The 18,523-nt window shown below is 46.2% G+C and overlaps 3 non-coding genes across 3 annotated transcripts; all 3 read left to right on the top strand.

The window, feature by feature from the left end:
* Positions 1-1,248: 1,248 nt before the first annotated feature.
* Positions 1,249-1,321, top strand: TRNAY-GUA (transfer RNA tyrosine (anticodon GUA)). Its single transcript has one exon. It is a non-coding gene; the product is annotated as a tRNA-Tyr (tRNA).
* Positions 1,322-2,718: 1,397 nt separating this feature from the next.
* Positions 2,719-2,791, top strand: TRNAY-GUA (transfer RNA tyrosine (anticodon GUA)). Its single transcript has one exon. It is a non-coding gene; the product is annotated as a tRNA-Tyr (tRNA).
* A 2,130-nt stretch (positions 2,792-4,921) lies between these two features.
* On the top strand, positions 4,922-4,994 carry TRNAY-GUA (transfer RNA tyrosine (anticodon GUA)). Its single transcript has one exon. It is a non-coding gene; the product is annotated as a tRNA-Tyr (tRNA).
* Positions 4,995-18,523: the final 13,529 nt, after the last annotated feature.

Below are 18,523 nucleotides of genomic sequence, written 5' to 3'. Positions count from 1 at the left end.
GTGTTGTGGGATCTCAAATGTAACGTACAAAGCGAAAGTTACCACAATACCTGACGATCATTTAATTTTTGGGCTTCCGTGGCGCAATAGTTAGCGCGCTCAGCTGTTATTCAAAAGGTTGGTGGTTCGAGCCCAGCCGAGAGCGGTGTTGTGAGGTCTCAGATATAACGAAAAAAGTAAGAGTTTTTCCACAATACCTGACGACCATTTAATTTTTGGGCTTCCGTGGCGCAATGGTTAGCGCGTTCAGCTGTTAACCGAAAGATTGGTCGTTCGAGCCCACCCTAGAGAGGTGTTGTGGGGTCTCAGATGTAGCGTGAGAAGTCATAACGTTTTCACAATACCTGACAACCATAAATTTCTGAGCTTTCGTGGCTCAATGGTTAGCGCGTTCGGCTGTTAACCAATAGGTTGGTGGTTCGAGCCCACCCGGGAGCGGTGTTGTGAGGTCTCAGATGTAAGGAAAAAAAGTAAGAGTTTTTACACAAAACCTGACGAACATTTAATTTATGGGCTTCCGTGGCGCAATGGTTAGCGCGTTCAGCTGTTAACCGAAAGGTTGGTGGTTCGAGACCACCCGGGAGAGGTGTTGTGGGGTCTCAGATGTAGCGTAAAAAGTCAAAACTTTTCCACAATACGTGACAACCATTTAATTTCTGAGCTTCCGTGGCTCAATGGTTTGCGCGTTCGGCTGTTAACCAATAGGTTGGTGGTTCGAGACCACCCGGAAGCGGTGTTGTGGGATCTCAAATGTAACGTATAAAGCCAAAGTTTTTCCACAATACCTGACGACCATTTAATATTTGGACTTCCGTGGCGCAATAGTTAGCGCGCTCAGCTGTTATTCAAAAGGTTGGTGGTTCGAGCCCACCCGAGAGCGGTGTTGTGAGGTCTCAGATATAACGAAAAAAGTAAGAGTTTTTCCACAATACCTGACGACCATTTAATTTTTGGGCTTCCGTGGCGCAATGGTTAGCGCGTTCAGCTGTTAACCGAAAGATTGGTCGTTCGAGCCCACCCTAGAGAGGTGTTGTGGGGTCTCAGATGTAGCGTGAAAAGTCATAACGTTTTCAAAAAACCTGACAACCATTTAATTTCTGAGCTTTCGTGGCTCAATGGTTAGCGCGTTCGGCTGTTAACCAATAGGTTGGTGGTTCGGGCCCACCCGTGAGCGGTGTTGTGAGGTCTCAGATGTAACGAAAAAAGTAAGAGTTTTTCCACAAATTCTGACGAACATTTAATTATTGGGCTTGCGTGGCGCTATGGTTAGCGCGTTCAGCTGTAAACCGAAAGGTTGGTGGTTCGAGCCCACCCGGGAGCGGTGTTGTGGGATCTCAAATGTAACGTACAAAGCGAAAGTTACCACAATACCTGACGATCATTTAATTTTTGGGCTTCCGTTGCGCAATAGTTAGCGCGCTCAGCTGTTATTCAAAAGGTTGGTGGTTCGAGCCCAGCCGAGAGCGGTGTTGTGAGGTCTCAGATATAACGAAAAAAGTAAGAGTTTTTCCACAATACCTGACGACCATTTAATTTTTGGGCTTCCGTGGCGCAATGGTTAGCGCGTTCAGCTGTTAACCGAAAGATTGGTCGTTCGAGCCCACCCTAGAGAGGTGTTGTGGGGTCTCAGATGTAGCGTGAAAAGTCATAACTTTTTCACAATACCTGACAACCATTTAATTTCTGAGCTTTCGTGGCTCAATGGTTAGCGCATTCGGCTGTTAACCAATAGGTTGGTGGTTCGAGCCCACCCGGGAGCGGTGTTGTGAGGTCTCAGATGTAACGAAAAAAAGTAAGAGTTTTTACACAAAACCTGACGAACATTTAATTTATGGGCTTCCGTGGCGCAATGGTTAGCGCGTTCAGCTGTTAACCGAAAGGTTGGTGGTTCGAGACCACCCGGGAGAGGTGTTGTGGGATCTCAGATGTAGCGTAAAAAGTCAAAACTTTTCCACAATACGTGACAACCATTTAATTTCTGAGCTTTCGTGGCTCAATGTTTAGCGCGTTCGGCTGTTAACCAATAGGGTGGTGGTTCGAGCCCACCCGGGAGCGGTGTTGTGGGATCTCAAATGTAACGTACAAAGCCAAAGTTTTTCCACAATACCTGACGACCATTTAATTTTTGGGCTTTCGTGGGGCAATGGTTAGCGCGCTCAGCTGTTATTCACAAGGTTGGTCGTTCGAGCACACCCTAGAGAGGTGTTGTGGGGTCTCAGATGTAGCGTGAAAATTCATAACGTTTTCACAATACCTGACAACCATTTAATTTCTGAGCTTTCGTGGCTCAATGGTTAGCGCGTTCGGCTGTTAACCAATAGGTTGGTGGTTCGAGCCCACCCGGGAGCGGTGTTGTGAGGTCTCAGATGTAACGAAAAAAAGTAAGAGTTTTTACACAAAACCTGACGAACATTTAATTTATGGGCTTCCGTGGCGCAATGGTTAGCGCGTTCAGCTGTTAACCGAAAGGTTGGTGGTTCGAGACCACCCGGGAGAGGTGTTGTGGGGTCTCAGATGTAGCGTGAAAAGTCATAACGTTTTCACAATACCTGACAACCATTTAATTTCTGAGCTTTCGTGGCTCAATGGTTAGCGCGTTCGGCTGTTAACCAATAGGTTGGTGGTTCGGGCCCACCCGTGAGCGGTGTTGTGAGGTCTCAGATGTATCGAAAAAAGTAAGAGTTTTTCCACAAATTCTGACGAACATTTAATTATTGGGCTTGCGTGGCGCTATGGTTAGCGCGTTCAGCTGTAAACCGAAAGGTTGGTGGTTCGAGCCCACCCGGGAGCGGTGTTGTGGGATCTCAAATGTAACGTACAAAGCGAAAGTTACCACAATACCTGACGATCGTTTAATTTTTGGGCTTCCGTGGCGCAATAGTTAGTCCGCTCAGCTGTTATTCAAAAGGTTGGTGGTTCGAGCCCACCCGAGAGCGGTGTTGTGAGGTCTCAGATATAACGAAAAAAGTAAGAGTTTTTCCACAATACCTGACGACCATTTAATTTTTGGGCTTCCGTGGCGCAATGGTTAGCGCGTTCAGCTGTTAACCGAAAGATTGGTCGTTCGAGCCCACCCTAGAGAGGTGTTGTGGGGTCTCAGATGTAGCGTGAAAAGTCATAACTTTTTCACAATACCTGACAACCATTTAATTTCTGAGCTTTCGTGGCTCAATGGTTAGCGCGTTCGGCTGTTAACCAATAGGTTGGTGGTTCGAACCCACCCGGGAGCGGTGTTGTGAGGTCTCAGATGTAACGAAAAAAGTAAGAGTTTTTACACAAAACCTGACGAACATTTAATTTTTGGGCTTCCGTGGCGCAATGGTTAGCGCGTTCAGCTGTTAACCGAAAGGTTGGTGGTTCGAGACCACCCGGGAGAGGTGTTGTGGGATCTCAGATGTAGCGTAAAAAGTCAAAACTTTTCCACAATACGTGACAACCATTTAATTTCTGAGCTTTCGTGGCACAATGTTTAGCGCGTTCGGCTGTTAACCAATAGGTTGGTGGTTCGAGCCCACCCGGGAGCGGTGTTGTGGGATCTCAAATGTAACGTACAAAGCCAAAGTTTTTCCACAATACCTGACGACCATTTAATTTTTGGGCTTTCGTGGGGCAATGGTTAGCGCGCTCAGCTGTTATTCACAAGGTTGGTCGTTCGAGCACACCCTAGAGAGGTGTTGTGGGGTCTCAGATGTAGCGTGAAAAGTCATAACGTTTTCACAATACCTGACAACCATTTAATTTCTGAGCTTTCGTGGCTCAATGGTTAGCGCGTTCGGCTGTTAACCAATAGGTTGGTGGTTCGAGCCCACCCGGGAGCGGAGTTGTGAGGTCTCAGATGTAACGAAAAAAAGTAAGAGTTTTTACACAAAACCTGACGAACATTTAATTTATGGGCTTCCGTGGCGCAATGGTTAGCGCGTTCAGCTGTTAACCGAAAGGTTGGTGGTTCGAGACCACCCGGGAGAGGTGTTGTGGGGTCTCAGATGTAGCGTAAAAAGTCAAAACTTTTCCACAATACGTGACAACCATTTAATTTCTGAGCTTCCGTGGCTCAATGGTTTGCGCGTTCGGCTGTTAACCAATAGGTTGGTGGTTCGAGACCACCCGAAAGCGGTGTTGTGGGATCTCAAATGTAACGTATAAAGCCAAAGTTTTTCCACAATACCTGACGACCATTTAATATTTGGACTTCCGTGGAGCAATGGTTAGCGCGTTCGGCTGTAAACCGAAAGGTTGGTGGTTCGAGCCCACCCAAGAGAGGTGTTGTGGGGTCTCAGATGTAACGAAAAAAGTAAGAGTTTTTCCACAAATTCTGACGAACATTTAATTATTGGGCTTCCGTGGCGCAATGGTTAGCGCGGTCAGCTGTTAACCGAAAGATTGGTCGTTCGAGCCCAACCTAGAGAGGTGTTGTGGGGTCTCAGATGTAGCGTGAAAAGTCATAACGTTTTCACAATACCTGACAACTATTTACTTTCTGAGCTTCCGTGGCTAATGGTTAGCGCGTTCGGCTGTTAACCAATAGGTTGGTGGTTCGAGCCCGCCCGGGAGAGGTGTTGTGGGGTCTCAGATGTAGCGTAAAAAGTAAGAGTTTTTCCACAAATTCTGACGAACATTTAATTATTGGGCTTCCGTGGCGCAATGGTTAGCGCGTTCAGCTGTTAACCGAAAGATTGGTCGTTCGAGCCCACCCTAGAGAGGTGTTGTGGGGTCTCAGATGTAGCGTGAAAAGTCATAACGTTTTCACAATACCTGACAACCATTTAATTTCTGAGCTTTCGTGGCTCAATGGTTAGCGCGTTCGGCTGTTAACCAATAGGTTGGTGGTTCGGGCCCACCCGTGAGCAGTGTTGTGAGGTCTCAGATGTATCGAAAAAAGTAAGAGTTTTTCCACAAATTCTGACGAACATTTAATTATTGGGCTTGCGTGGCGCTATGGTTAGCGCGTTCAGCTGTAAACCGAAAGGTTGGTGGTTCGAGCCCACCCGGGAGCGGTGTTGTGGGATCTCAAATGTAACGTACAAAGCGAAAGTTACCACAATACCTGACGATCATTTAATTTTTGGGCTTCCGTGGCGCAATAGTTAGCGCGCTCAGCTGTTATTCAAAAGGTTGGTGGTTCGAGCCCACCCGAGAGCGGTGTTGTGAGGTCTCAGATATAACGAAAAAAGTAAGAGTTTTTCCACAATACCTGACGACCATTTAATTTTTGGGCTTCCGTGGCGCAATGGTTAGCGCGTTCAGCTGTTAACCGAAAGATTGGTCGTTCGAGCCCACCCTAGAGAGGTGTTGTGGGGTCTCAGATGTAGCGTGAAAAGTCATAACTTTTTCACAATACCTGACAACCATTTAATTTCTGAGCTTTCGTGGCTCAATGGTTAGCGCGTTCGGCTGTTAACCAATAGGTTGGTGGTTCGAACCCACCCGGGAGCGGTGTTGTGAGGTCTCAGATGTAACGAAAAAAGTAAGAGTTTTTACACAAAACCTGACGAACATTTAATTTTTGGGCTTCCGTGGCGCAATGGTTAGCGCGTTCAGCTGTTAACCGAAAGGTTGGTGGTTCGAGACCACCCGGGAGAGGTGTTGTGGGATCTCAGATGTAGCGTAAAAAGTCAAAACTTTTCCACAATACGTGACAACCATTTAATTTCTGAGCTTTCGTGGCACAATGTTTAGCGCGTTCGGCTGTTAACCAATAGGTTGGTGGTTCGAGCCCACCCGGGAGCGGTGTTGTGGGATCTCAAATGTAACGTACAAAGCCAAAGTTTTTCCACAATACCTGACGACCATTTAATTTTTGGGCTTTCGTGGGGCAATGGTTAGCGCGCTCAGCTGTTATTCACAAGGTTGGTGGTTCGAGCCCACCCGAGAGCGGTGTTGTGAGGTCCCAGATGCAACGAAAAAAGTAAGAGTTTTTCCACAAATTCTGACGAACATTTAATTATTGGGCTTCCGTGGCGCAATGGTTAGCGCGTTCAGCTGTTAACCGAAAGATTGGTCGTTCGAGCACACCCTAGAGAGGTGTTGTGGGGTCTCAGATGTAACGAAAAAAGTAAGAGTTTTTCCACAAATTCTGACGAACATTTAATTATTGGGCTTCCGTGGCGCTATGGTTAGCGCGTTCAGCTGTTAACCGAAAGGTTGGTGGTTCTAGCCCACCCGGGAGCGGTGTTGTGGGATCTCAAATGTAACGTACAAAGCGAAAGTTACCACAATACCTGACGATCATTTAATTTTTGGGCTTCCGTGGCGCAATAGTTAGCGCGCTCAGCTGTTATTCAAAGGGTTGGTGGTTCGAGCCCACCCGAGAGCGGTGTTGTGAGGTCTCAGATATAACGAAAAAAGTAAGAGTTTTTCCACAATACCTAACGACCATTTAATTTTTGGGCTTCCGTGGCGCAATGGTTAGCGCGTTCAGCTGTTAACCGAAAGATTGGTCGTTCGAGCCCACCCTAGAGAGGTGTTGTGGGGTCTCAGATGTAGCGTGAAAAGTCATAACTTTTTCACAATACCTGACAACCATTTAATTTCTGAGCTTTCGTGGCTCAATGGTTAGCGCGTTCGGCTGTTAACCAATAGGTTGGTGGGTCGAGCCCACCCGGGAGCGGTGTTGTGAGGTCTCAGATGTAACGAAAAAAAGTAAGAGTTTTTACACAAAACCTGACGAACATTTAATTTTTGGGCTTCCGTTGCGCAATGGTTAGCGCGTTCAGCTGTTAACCGAAAGGTTGGTGGTTCAAGACCACCCGGGAGAGGTGTTGTGGGATCTCAGATGTAGCGTAAAAAGTCAAAACTTTTCCACAATACGTGACAACCATTTAATTTCTGAGCTTTCGTGGCACAATGTTTAGCGCGTTCGGCTGTTAACCAATAGGTTGGTGGTTCGAGCCCACCCGGGAGCGGTGTTGTGGGATCTCAAATGTAACGTACAAAGCCAAAGTTTTTCCACAATACCTGACGACCATTTAATTTTTGGGCTTTCGTGGGGCAATGGTTAGCGCGCTCAGCTGTTATTCACAAGGTTGGTGGTTCGAGCCCACCCGAGAGCGGTGTTGTGAGGTCTCAGATGCAACGAAAAAAGTAAGAGTTTTTCCACAAATTCTGACGAACATTTAATCATTGGGCTTCCGTGGCGCAATGGTTAGCGCGTTCAGCTGTTAACCGAAAGATTGGTCGTTCGAGCACACCCTAGAGAGGTGTTGTGGGGTCTCAAATGTAACGTACAAAGCGAAAGTTACCACAATACCTGAAGATCATTTAATTTTTGGGCTTCCGTGGCGCAATAGTTAGCGCGCTCAGCTGTTATTCAAAAGGTTGGTGGTTCGAGCCCACCCGAGAGCGGTGTTGTGAGGTCTCAGATATAACGAAAAAAGTAAGAGTTTTTCCACAATACCTGACGACCATTTAATTTTTGAGCTTCCGTGGCGCAATGGTTAGCGCGTTCAGCTGTTAACCGAAAGATTGGTCGTTCGAGCCCACCCTAGAGAGGTGTTGTGGGGTCTCAGATGTAGCGTGAAAAGTCATAACTTTTTCACAATACGTGACAACCATTTAATTTCTGAGCTTTCGTGGCTCAATGTTTAGCGCGTTCGGCTGTTAACCAATAGGTTGGTGGTTCGAGCCCACCCGGGAGCGGTGTTGTGTGATCTCAAATGTAACGTACAAAGCCAAAGTTTTTCCACAATACCTGACGACCATTTAATTTTTGGGCTTTCGTGGGGCAAAGGTTAGCGCGCTCAGCTGCTATTCACAAGGTTGGTGGTTCGAGCCCACCCGGGAGCGCTATTGTGAGGTCTCAGATAAAACGAAAAAAAGTAAGAGTTTTTACACAAAACCTGACGAACATTTAATTTATGGGCTTCCGTGGCTCAATGGTTTGCGCATTCGGCTGTTAACCAATAGGTTGATGGTTCGAGACCACCCGGAAGCGGTGTTGTGGGATCTCAAATGTAACGTATAAAGCCAAAGTTTTTCCACAATACCTGACGACCATTTAATACTTGGACTTCCGTGGAGCAATGGTTAGCGCGTTCGGCTGTTAACCGAAAGGTTGGTGGTTCGAGCCCACCCAAGAGAGGTGTTGTGGGGTCTCAGATGTAACGAAAAAAGTAAGAGTTTTTCCACAAATTCTGACGAACATTTAATTTTTGGGCTTCCGTTGCGCAATGGTTAGCGCGTTCAGCTGTTAACCGAAAGGTTGGTGGTTCGAGACCACCCGGGAGAGGTGTTGTGGGATCTCAGATGTAGCGTAAAAAGTCAAAACTTTTCCACAATACGTGACAACCATTTAATTTCTGAGCTTTCGTGGCTCAATGTTTAGCGCGTTAGGCTGTTAACCAATAGGTTGGTGGTTCGAGCCCGACCGGGAGAGGTTTTGTGGGGTCTCATATGTAGCGTAAAAAGTCTAAACTTTTCCAGAAAACGTGACAACCATTTAATTCCTGAGCTTTCGTGGCTCAATGTTTAGCGCGTTCGGCTGGTAACCAATAGGTTGGTGGTTCGAGCCCACCCGGGAGCGGTGTTGTGGAATCTCAAATGTAACGTATAAAGCCAAAGTTTTTCCACAATACCTGACGACCATTTAATTTTTGGGCTTCCGTGGAGCAATGGTTAGCGCGTTCGGCTGTTAACCGAAAGGTTGGTGGTTCGAGCCCACCCAAGAGAGGTGTTGTGGGGTCTCATATGTAACGTATAAAGCCAAAGTTTTTCCACAATACCTGACGACCATTTAATTTTTGGGCTTCCGTGGAGCAATGGTTAGCGCGTTCAGCTGTTAACCGAAAGGTTGGTGGTTCGAGACCCCCGGGAGAGGTGTTGTGGGGTCTCAGATGTAGCGTAAAAAGTCAAAACCTTTCCACAATACGTGACAACCATTTAATTTCTGAGCTTTCGTGGCTCAGTGTTTAGCGCGTTCGGCTGTTAACCAATAGGTTGGTGGTTCGAGCCCACCCGGGAGCGGTGTTGTGGGATCTCAAATGTAACGTATAAAGCCAAAGTTTCTCCACAATACCTGACGACCATTTAATTTTTGGGCTTTCGTGGAGCAATGGTTAGCGCGTTCGGCTGTTAACCGAAAGGTTGGTGGTTCGAGCCACCCAAGAGAGGTGTTGTGGGGTCTCAGATGTAGCGTAAAAAGTCAAAACTTTTCCACAATACGTGACAACCATTTAATTTCTGAGCTTCCGTGGCTCAATAGTTTGCGCGTTCGGCTGTTAACCAATAGGTTGGTGGTTCGAGACCACTCGGAAGCGGTGTTGTGGAATCTCAAATGCAACGTATAAGCCAAAGTTTTTCCACTATACCTGACGACCATTTAATTTTTGGGCTTCCGGGGCGCAATGGTTAGCGCGTTCGGCTGTTAACCGAAAGGTTGGTGGTTCGAGACCACCGGGGAGTGGTGTTGTGAGGTCTCAGATGTAACGAAAAAAGTAAGAGTTTTTCCACAAAACCTGACGAACATTTAATTTTTGGGCTTCCGTGGCGCAATGGTTAGCGCGTTCAGCTGTTAACCGAAAGGTTGGTGGTTCGAGACCACCCGGGAGAGGTGTTGTGTGATCTCAAATGTAACGTACAAAGCCAAAGTTTTTCCACAATACCTGACGACCATTTAATTTTTGGGCTTTCGTGGGGCAAAGGTTAGCGCGCTCAGCTGCTATTCACAAGGTTGGTGGTTCGAGCCCACCCGGGAGCGCTATTGTGAGGTCTCAGATAAAACGAAAAAAAGTTTCCAAAGTTTCCAAAGTTTATTTCCAATTCACGTTTACATTAGATTCGTTTTATAAGGGCCTAAGTCAACTAGCGACTTTTTAGCCCTGCTTCGCATAGATTTTTATAACAATACAAATAATAAAATTCTAGTATTTAAAACTGGTAATAAATTAATAAATAAATTAATTTAAAAACAAAGTTAATAATAAAAACAAAGTTTAAATCAAAAAATCAAGAAAAGTTGAGCCTATTATATTATTTCGATTAATTGAATCTACAACAGCTAATCCAAATTGAAAAGGGTTATTATCATGAAGGGTTTATTATTTAGGAGGTCCCAATTTTAAATTCTTATCAGTTTTAATAATATAAGTTCTTTTAGTTTGAATTTGAATAGTTTAATATTATCCAAATCTCGTATTTCTTGGGGAAGGGTGTTAAATAACATCGGACCCATGTAAAATACGGAATTTAATTTTTTCGAGGTGTTACACTTGCTTACACTAAGTGTATCTTTAGACCTAGTATAAACGATTTTGTTAGCTCTGATCGTAAAGAAGGAATTCGTTAATAAATCTCTATATAATATTGTTAATGTTACAAAGTTTACTACTTCGCTTATTTTTAGCAGACGAGACTTTTCGAAGAGAGGTTCCGTATGAGCAAGGAAAGGAAAAGTAAGAGTTTTTACACAAAACCTGACGAACATTTAATTTATGGGCTTCCGTGGCTCAATGGTTTGCGCATTCGGCTGTTAACCAATAGGTTGATGGTTCGAGACCACCCGGAAGCGGTGTTGTGGGATCTCAAATGTAACGTATAAAGCCAAAGTTTTTCCACAATACCTGACGACCATTTAATACTTGGACTTCCGTGGAGCAATGGTTAGCGCGTTCGGCTGTTAACCGAAAGGTTGGTGGTTCGAGCCCACCCAAGAGAGGTGTTGTGGGGTCTCAGATGTAACGAAAAAAGTAAGAGTTTTTCCACAAATTCTGACGAACATTTAATTTTTGGGCTTCCGTTGCGCAATGGTTAGCGCGTTCAGCTGTTAACCGAAAGGTTGGTGGTTCGAGACCACCCGGGAGAGGTGTTGTGGGATCTCAGATGTAGCGTAAAAAGTCAAAACTTTTCCACAATACGTGACAACCATTTAATTTCTGAGCTTTCGTGGCTCAATGTTTAGCGCGTTAGGCTGTTAACCAATAGGTTGGTGGTTCGAGCCCGACCGGGAGAGGTTTTGTGGGGTCTCATATGTAGCGTAAAAAGTCTAAACTTTTCCAGAAAACGTGACAACCATTTAATTCCTGAGCTTTCGTGGCTCAATGTTTAGCGCGTTCGGCTGGTAACCAATAGGTTGGTGGTTCGAGCCCACCCGGGAGCGGTGTTGTGGAATCTCAAATGTAACGTATAAAGCCAAAGTTTTTCCACAATACCTGACGACCATTTAATTTTTGGGCTTCCGTGGAGCAATGGTTAGCGCGTTCGGCTGTTAACCGAAAGGTTGGTGGTTCGAGCCCACCCAAGAGAGGTGTTGTGGGGTCTCATATGTAACGTATAAAGCCAAAGTTTTTCCACAATACCTGACGACCATTTAATTTTTGGGCTTCCGTGGAGCAATGGTTAGCGCGTTCAGCTGTTAACCGAAAGGTTGGTGGTTCGAGACCCCCGGGAGAGGTGTTGTGGGGTCTCAGATGTAGCGTAAAAAGTCAAAACCTTTCCACAATACGTGACAACCATTTAATTTCTGAGCTTTCGTGGCTCAGTGTTTAGCGCGTTCGGCTGTTAACCAATAGGTTGGTGGTTCGAGCCCACCCGGGAGCGGTGTTGTGGGATCTCAAATGTAACGTATAAAGCCAAAGTTTCTCCACAATACCTGACGACCATTTAATTTTTGGGCTTTCGTGGAGCAATGGTTAGCGCGTTCGGCTGTTAACCGAAAGGTTGGTGGTTCGAGCCACCCAAGAGAGGTGTTGTGGGGTCTCAGATGTAGCGTAAAAAGTCAAAACTTTTCCACAATACGTGACAACCATTTAATTTCTGAGCTTCCGTGGCTCAATAGTTTGCGCGTTCGGCTGTTAACCAATAGGTTGGTGGTTCGAGACCACTCGGAAGCGGTGTTGTGGAATCTCAAATGCAACGTATAAGCCAAAGTTTTTCCACTATACCTGACGACCATTTAATTTTTGGGCTTCCGTGGCGCAATGGTTAGCGCGTTCGGCTGTTAACCGAAAGGTTGGTGGTTCGAGACCACCGGGGAGTGGTGTTGTGAGGTCTCAGATGTAACGAAAAAAGTAAGAGTTTTTCCACAAAACCTGACGAACATTTAATTTTTGGGCTTCCGTGGCGCAATGGTTAGCGCGTTCAGCTGTTAACCGAAAGGTTGGTGGTTCGAGACCACCCGGGAGAGGTGTTGTGGGGTCTCAGATGTAGCGTGAAAAGTCATAACTTTTTCACAATACGTGACAACCATTTAATTTCTGAGCTTTCGTGGCTCAATGTTTCGCGCGTTCGGCTGTTAACCAATAGGTTGGTGGTTCGAGCCCACCCGGGAGCGGTGTTGTGTGATCTCAAATGTAACGTACAAAGCCAAAGTTTTTCCACAATACCTGACGACCATTTAATTTTTGGGCTTTCGTGGGGCAAAGGTTAGCGCGCTCAGCTGCTATTCACAAGGTTGGTGGTTCGAGCCCACCCGGGAGCGCTATTATGAGGTCTCAGATGTAACGAAAAAAAGTAAGAGTTTTTACACAAAACCTGACGAACATTTAATTTATGGGCTTCCGTGGCTCAATGGTTTGCGCATTCGGCTGTTAACCAATAGGTTGATGGTTCGAGACCACCCGGAAGCGGTGTTGTGGGATCTCAAATGTAACGTATAAAGCCAAAGTTTTTCCACAATACCTGACGACCATTTAATACTTGGACTTCCGTGGAGCAATGGTTAGCGCGTTCGGCTGTTAACCGAAAGGTTGGTGGTTCGAGCCCACCCAAGAGAGGTGTTGTGGGGTCTCAGATGTAACGAAAAAAGTAAGAGTTTTTCCACAAATTCAGACGAACATTTAATTTTTGGGCTTCCGTTGCGCAATGGTTAGCGCGTTCAGCTGTTAACCGAAAGGTTGGTGGTTCGAGACCACCCGGGAGAGGTGTTGTGGGATCTCAGATGTAGCGTAAAAAGTCAAAACTTTTCCACAATACGTGACAACCATTTAATTTCTGAGCTTTCGTGGCTCAATGTTTAGCGCGTTAGGCTGTTAACCAATAGGTTGGTGGTTCGAGCCCGACCGGGAGAGGTTTTGTGGGGTCTCATATGTAGCGTAAAAAGTCTAAACTTTTCCAGAAAACGTGACAACCATTTAATTCCTGAGCTTTCGTGGCTCAATGTTTAGCGCGTTCGGCTGGTAACCAATAGGTTGGTGGTTCGAGCCCACCCGGGAGCGGTGTTGTGGAATCTCAAATGTAACGTATAAAGCCAAAGTTTTTCCACAATACCTGACGACCATTTAATTTTTGGGCTTCCGTGGAGCAATGGTTAGCGCGTTCGGCTGTTAACCGAAAGGTTGGTGGTTCGAGCCCACCCAAGAGAGGTGTTGTGGGGTCTCATATGTAACGTATAAAGCCAAAGTTTTTCCACAATACCTGACGACCATTTAATTTTTGGGCTTCCGTGGAGCAATGGTTAGCGCGTTCAGCTGTTAACCGAAAGGTTGGTGGTTCGAGACCCCCGGGAGAGGTGTTGTGGGGTCTCAGATGTAGCGTAAAAAGTCAAAACCTTTCCACAATACGTGACAACCATTTAATTTCTGAGCTTTCGTGGCTCAATGTTTAGCGCGTTCGGCTGTTAACCAATAGGTTGGTGGTTCGAGCCCACCCGGGAGCGGTGTTGTGGGATCTCAAATGTAACGTATAAAGCCAAAGTTTCTCCACAATACCTGACGACCATTTAATTTTTGGGCTTTCGTGGAGCAATGGTTAGCGCGTTCGGCTGTTAACCGAAAGGTTGGTGGTTCGAGCCACCCAAGAGAGGTGTTGTGGGGTCTCAGATGTAGCGTAAAAAGTCAAAACTTTTCCACAATACGTGACAACCATTTAATTTCTGAGCTTCCGTGGCTCAATAGTTTGCGCGTTCGGCTGTTAACCAATAGGTTGGTGGTTCGAGCCCGACCGGGAGAGGTTTTGTGGGGTCTCATATGTAGCGTAAAAAGTCTAAACTTTTCCAGAAAACGTGACAACCATTTAATTCCTGAGCTTTCGTGGCTCAATCTTTAGCGCGTTCGGCTGGTAACCAATAGGTTGGTGGTTCGAGCCCACCCGGGAGCGGTGTCGTGGAATCTCAAATGTAACGTATAAAGCCAAAGTTTTTCCACAATTCCTGACGACCATTTAATTTTTGGGCTTCCGTGGAGCAATGGTTAGCGCGTTCGGCTGTTAACCGAAAGGTTGGTGGTTCGAGCCCACCCAAGAGAGGTGTTGTGGGGTCTCATATGTAACGTATAAAGCCAAAGTTTTTCCACAATACCTGACGACCATTTGATTTTTGGGCTTCCGTGGAGCAATGGTTAGCGCGTTCAGCTGTTAACCGAAAGGTTGGAGGTTCGAGACCCCCGGGAGAGGTGTTGTGGGGTCTCAGATGTAGCGTAAAAAGTCAAAACCTTTCCACAATACGTGACAACCATTTAATTTCTGAGCTTTCGTGGCTCAATGTTTAGCGCGTTCGGCTGTTAACCAATAGGTTGGTGGTTCGAGCCCACCCGGGAGCGGTGTTGTGGGATCTCAAATGTAACGTATAAAGCCAAAGTTTCTCCACAATACCTGACGACCATTTAATTTTTGGGCTTTCGTGGAGCAATGGTTAGCGCGTTCGGCTGTTAACCGAAAGGTTGGTGGTTCGAGCCACCCAATAGAGGTGTTGTGGGGTCTCAGATGTAGCGTAAAAAGTCAAAACTTTTCCACAATACGTGACAACCATTTAATTTCTGAGCTTCCGTGGCTCAATAGTTTGCGCGTTCGGCTGTTAACCAATAGGTTGGTGGTTCGAGACCACTCGGAAGCGGTGTTGTGGGATCTCAAATGCAACGTATAAGCCAAAGTTTTTCCACAATACCTGACGACCATTTAATTTTTGGGCTTCCGTGGCGCAATGGTTAGCGCGTTCGGCTGTTAACCGAAAGGTTGGTGGTTCGAGACCACCCGGGAGTGGTGTTGTGAGGTCTCAGATGTAACGAAAAAAGTAAGAGTTTTTCCACAAAACCTGACGAACATTTAATTTTTGGGCTTCCGTGGCGCAATGGTTAGCGCGTTCACCTGTTAACCGAAAGGTTGGTGGTTCGAGACCACCCGGGAGAGGTGTTGTGGGGTCTCAGATGTAGCGTAAAATGTCAAAACTTTTCCACAATACGTGACAACCATTTAATTTCTGAGCTTTCGTGGCTCAATGTTTAGCGCGTTAGGCAGTTAACCAATAGGTTGGTGGTTCGAGCCCGACCGGGAGAGGTTTTGTGGGGTCTCATATTTAGCGTAAAAAGTCTAAACTTTTCCAGAAAACGTGACAACCATTTAATTTCTGAGCTTTCGTGGCTCAATGTTTAGCGCGTTCGGCTGTTAACCAATAGGTTGGTGGTTCGAGCCCACCCGGGAGCGGTGTTGTGGAATCTCAAATGTAACGTATAAAGCCAAAGTTTTTCCACAATACCTGACGACCATTTAATTTTTGGGCTTCCGTGGAGCAATGGTTAGCGCGTTTGGCTGTTAACCGAAAGGTTGGTGGTTCGAGCCCACCCAAGAGAGGTGTTGTGGGGTCTCATATGTAACGTATAAAGCCAAAGTTTTTCCACAATACCTGACGACCATTTAATTTTTGGGCTTCCGTGGAGCAATGGTTAGCGCATTCAGCTGTTAACCGAAAGGTTGGTGGTTCGAGACCACCCGGGAGAGGTGTTGTGGGGTCTCAGATGTAGCGTAAAAAGTCAAAACTTTTCCACAATACGTGACAACCATTTAATTTCTGAGCTTTCGTGGCTCAATGTTTAGCGCGTTCGGCTATTAACCAATAGGTTGGTGGTTCGAGCCCACCCGGGAGCGGTGTTGTGGGATCTCAAATGTAACGTATAAAGCCAAGGTTTTTCCACAATACCTGACGACCATTTAATTTTTGGGCTTCCGTGGAGCAATGGTTAGCACGTTCGGCTGTTAACCGAAAGGTTGGTGGTTCGAGCCCACCCAAGAGAGGTTTTGTGGGGTCTCATATGTAGCGTAAAAAGTCAAAACTTTTCCACAATACGTGACAACCATTTAATTTCTGAGCTTCCGTGGCTCAATAGTTTGCGCGTTCGGCTGTTAACCAATAGGTTGATGGTTCGAGACCACCCGGCAGCGGTGTTGTGGGATCTCAAATGCAACGTATAAGCCAAAGTTTTTCCACAATACCTGACGACCATTTAATTTTTGGGCTTCCGTGGCGCAATGGTTAGCGCGTTCGGCTGTTAACCGAAAGGTTGGTGGTTCGAGACCACCCGGGAGTGGTGTTGTGAGGTCTCAGATGTAACGAAAAAAGTAAGAGTTTTTCCACAAAACCTGACGAACATTTAATTTTTGGGCTTCCGTGGCGCAATGGTTAGCGCGTTCAGCTGTTAACCGAAAGGTTGGTGGTTCGAGACCACCCGGGAGAGGTGTTGTGGGGTCTCAGATGTAGCGTAAAATGTCAAAACTTTTCCACAATACGTGACAACCATTTAATTTCTGAGCTTTCGTGGCTCAATGTTTAGCGCGTTAGGCTGTTAACCAATAGGTTAATGGTTCGAGCCCGACCGGGAGATGTTTTGTGGGGTCTCATATTTAGCGTAAAAAGTCTAAACTTTTCCAGAAAACGTGACAACCATTTAATTTCTGAGCTTTCGTGGCTCAATGTTTAGCGCGTTCGGCTGTTAACCAATAGGTTGGTGGTTCGAGCCCACCCGGGAGCGGTGTTGTGGAATCTCAAATGTAACGTATAAAGCCAAAGTTTTTCCACAATACCTGACGACCATTTAATTTTTGGGCTTCCGTGGAGCAATGGTTAGCGCGTTCAGCTGTTAACCGAAAGGTTGGTGGTTCGAGACCACCCGGGAGAGGTGTTGTGGGGTCTCAGATGTAGCGTAAAAAGTCAAAACTTTTCCACAATACGTGACAACCATTTAATTTCTGAGCTTTCGTGGCTCAATGTTTAGCGCGTTAGGCTGTTAACCAATAGGTTGGTGGTTCGAGCCCGACCGGGAGAGGTTTTGTGGAGTCTCATATGTAGCGTAAAAAGTCTAAACTTTTCCAGAAAACGTGACAACCATTTAATTTCTGAGCTTTCGTGGCTCAATGTTTAGCGCGTTCGGCTGTTAACCAATAGGTTGGTGGTTCGAGACCACCCGGAAGCGGTGTTGTGGGATCTCAAATGCAACGTATAAGCCAAAGTTTTTCCACAATACCTGACGACCATTTAATTTTTGGGCTTCCGTGGCGCAATGGTTAGCGCGTTCGGCTGTTAACCGAAAGGTTGGTGGTTCGAGACCACCCGGGAGTGGTGTTGTGAGGTCTCAGATGTAACGAAAAAAGTAAGAGTTTTTCCACAAAACCTGACGAACATTTAATTTTTGGGCTTCCGTGGCGCAATGGTTAGCGCGTTCAGCTGTTAACCGAAAGGTTGGTGGTTCGAGACCACCCGGGAGAGGTGTTGTGGGGTCTCAGATGTAGCGTAAAAGTCAAAACTTTTCCACAATACGTGACAACCATTTAATTTCTGAGCTTTCGTGGCTCAATGTTTAGCGCGTTAGGCTGTTAACCAATAGGTTGGTGGTTCGAGCCCGACCGGGAGAGGTTTTGTGGGGTCTCATATTTAGCGTAAAAAGTCTAAACTTTTCCAGAAAACGTGACAACCATTTAATTTTTGGGCTTCCGTAGAGCAATGGTTAGCGCGTTCGGCTGTTAACCAATAGGTTGGTGGTTCGAGCCCACCCGGGAGCGGTGTTGTGGGATCTCAAATGTAACGTACAAAGCCAAAGTTTTTCCACAATACCAGACGACCATTTAATTTTTGGGCTTCCGTGGGGCAATGGTTAGCGCGCCCAGCTGTTATTCACAAGGTTGGTGGTTCGAGCCCACCCGAGAGCGGTGTTGTGAGGTCTCAGATGCAACGAAAAAAGTAAGAGTTTTTCCACAAATTCTGACGAACATTTAATTATTGGGCTTCCGTGGCGCAATGGTTAGCGCGTTCACCTGTTAACCGTAAGATTGGTCGTTCGAGCACACCCTAGAGAGGTGTTGTGGGGTCTCAGATGTAACGAAAAAAGTAAGAGTTTTTCCACAAATTCTGACGAACATTTAATTATTGGGCTTCCGTGGCGCTATGGTTAGCGCGTTCAGCTGTTAACCGAAAGGTTGGTGGTTCTAGCCCACCCGGGAGCGGTGTTGTGGGATCTCAAATGTAACGAACAAAGCGAAAGTTACCACAATACCTGACGATCATTTAATTTTTGGGCTTCCGTGGCGCAATAGTTAGCGCGCTCAGCTGTTATTCAAAAGGTTGGTGGTTCGAGCCCACCCGAGAGCGGTGTTGTGAGGTCTCAGATATAACGAAAAAAGTAAGAGTTTTTCCACAATACCTGACGACCATTTAATTTTTGGGCTTCCGTGGCGCAATGGTTAGCGCGTTCAGCTGTTAACCGAAAGATTGGTCGTTCGAGCTCACCCTAGAGAGGTGTTGTGGGGTCTCAGATGTAGCGTGAAAAGTCATAACTTTTTCACAATACCTGACAACCATTTAATTTTTGAGCTTTCGTGGCTCAATGGTTAG

Source organism: Phalangium opilio, unplaced genomic scaffold (assembly GCF_054372755.1).
Source record: "Phalangium opilio isolate 3A_F unplaced genomic scaffold, DU_Popi_V2 ptg001421l_1, whole genome shotgun sequence".
NCBI classification, from domain to species: Eukaryota; Metazoa; Arthropoda; class Arachnida; order Opiliones; family Phalangiidae; genus Phalangium; species Phalangium opilio.
This window is presented reverse-complemented; position numbering and strand designations above follow the sequence as displayed.